The following is a 2,157-nucleotide window of genomic DNA, read 5'->3' on the forward strand; positions in this document are numbered from 1 at the left end:
CTTATCCCTTAGTTACTAAGGGTAGTAACCCCTCCCCCTCACTTCCATTATGTTCATTATTTTACACCTGAAGAAAATCATATATATGCCATTAATGGGTTTTTACTTCATGATGCCTTTTGTGCTAGAATTAAATGGAAATACATCATTCTGCGAGTACTCTCAACTTTTATGGGAAGTAAATTCTTGCCACCCCTCCCCTCTCCCAATGCTAACTGTCCAGCTATGAAACAGGGGGCTATCTGCCCTCCAAGTGAGATTTTATTGCTAAAATAGAGTAAAAATTGTTTTTAAAACAAAGAACACACATCTTTATAGTAAAACTCAAGTTTGTTTTACAATTAGAGAAAAGAGTCACATGGTCCCCCAAAACCCCCCCGAGTTTTATATATATATTTCGAAAATATATTTAAAAACATAAAAAACTCTAGTTAAACATATATTATGTTAATCAGTACACTTAAATATAGCTTAATTATATTTACAATATGACGCGGTTGCTTTTAAATTTTAATGCCAATTTCAGTATTTTCCCAAAAAAACCCATAAAATTATATAAATATACAATAAATATTTATGTTACACAAAATGAATAATAAGAGAACAAGGCCACAGACATTAACTTACAGTTGCAAGAGTCTTGTAACACAGCACTAGGCCTGCTGACATGCATGATATACTTTTGTCACGTACAGACCACAGCAAGAGTTTAATTAAGTAGTGCGAAAGAAAACCAACCCCCTCCCCTCTCCACCTCTGTTGTAGCTACAACTGCTCAGCCTGTGATCGTGGGTGTGTCAGGTCAGGCAGGAGAGAGGGCCATGGGACTGCAGCTTCATTGCCTCAGGTGGGTAGATTATGGGGAATGTCACTCTGGATGCGGTTACAGCACACACTTCTCAAGGTTCCCAGCTCCACCCTTAAACCCCCCCACCTACATGGGCTGTCCTTTACCCCTCTGTACTCACTGCTCTAATCCTGCCACACCAGCACCGCCCTTTGCTGTGCCCAGGTGAGGATTTCTAAGTTAAGGACACGGCCATCATTGACTTTTGGGAAACGAGGAAATTTTTTTTTTTTTCTAGCACGGCTGATGCGTTAATGCTTCTCTTTTGGAAATCCAGTTTATCTGAAGTGGGAATTATTTTATTCCTGTACCTAAATTAGACTACTGTCACCTCCTAGCTTTTTTTTTTTTTTTTCCTAATCTAGATGAGTGATCTGATTGTTACTCATACATCAGCATCATCCTGTCCTCCCTATAAGCAACCCACCCTTATTTTGAGAGGAGCCACCATTACACCACTTCTGGGCTGCAGTTGAAGCAGCTCCTGAGACACGCTGGGTTCACTAAATGCAAATTATAATACACACACACAGGTACTGGCCACAGGGGAATGAAAGAGTCTGGTGGAAGGTGTACCTGCCCATGATCTTTAAGGTCCCTTCCAACCCAAAACATTCTTTGAGTCTACAATTTAATTTAATTTGCACAAAGAACACCTTAGTTGCAGTTTTAAGACATTTCCATAAGTTTGGTGTTTTGTTTTGTTTTTTCTTTTTTTTTTTCCATTTCTGATTTCTGTGTGGGAACCTGAATATCAGCAATGGATGGGGAAATTGATCAAGTTTGATGTTCAAGTGGGTCACACAACCCTCTCTTCTCACTCACAGCCCAGCAGGCACATGACCAATGCAAAAGGTACCCCCAGGAAGAAGATGCCCTTCTACACTCAGTAAAAAAAACACAAAAAAATCACTCATTTGAAAGTGCCTGTTAGCTTCCAGCATGAGTTTCTACCAGTAATGACAAATTCAGTGTTAAATATGCTCTTCAAAGAGCATCAGGGGGGGATCATACTTCAATAAACTTTGCCTGGTCCAGGTTTTAATTAATGCAGATTCTGCAGCATATTCCTCTTTGTTCAGCTATTTTTCTTCATCTACAGGAACTACAAATACAGCATCAGCCTTCAGCGAGCTCACTAATGAGCTATTTCTGCTCTCAGCCCACGGTAGTCAGTGCAAGTGCTCTGCACAGCTCTCAGCCTCACAACCTTTCCAGCAATCCTTCTGTCAGGACAGTGAGAGGGGAACCACAGAGCTAAACGTGTCTCTCAGAACCCAAGCAAGTTAAACCAACTCCTCCAGCACCTG

The sequence above is a fragment of the Empidonax traillii genome, unplaced genomic scaffold (assembly GCF_003031625.1).
Source record: "Empidonax traillii isolate 1590-97213 ecotype Southwest subspecies unplaced genomic scaffold, ASM303162v1 scaffold1774:size128514, whole genome shotgun sequence".
NCBI classification, from domain to species: domain Eukaryota; kingdom Metazoa; phylum Chordata; class Aves; order Passeriformes; family Tyrannidae; genus Empidonax; species Empidonax traillii.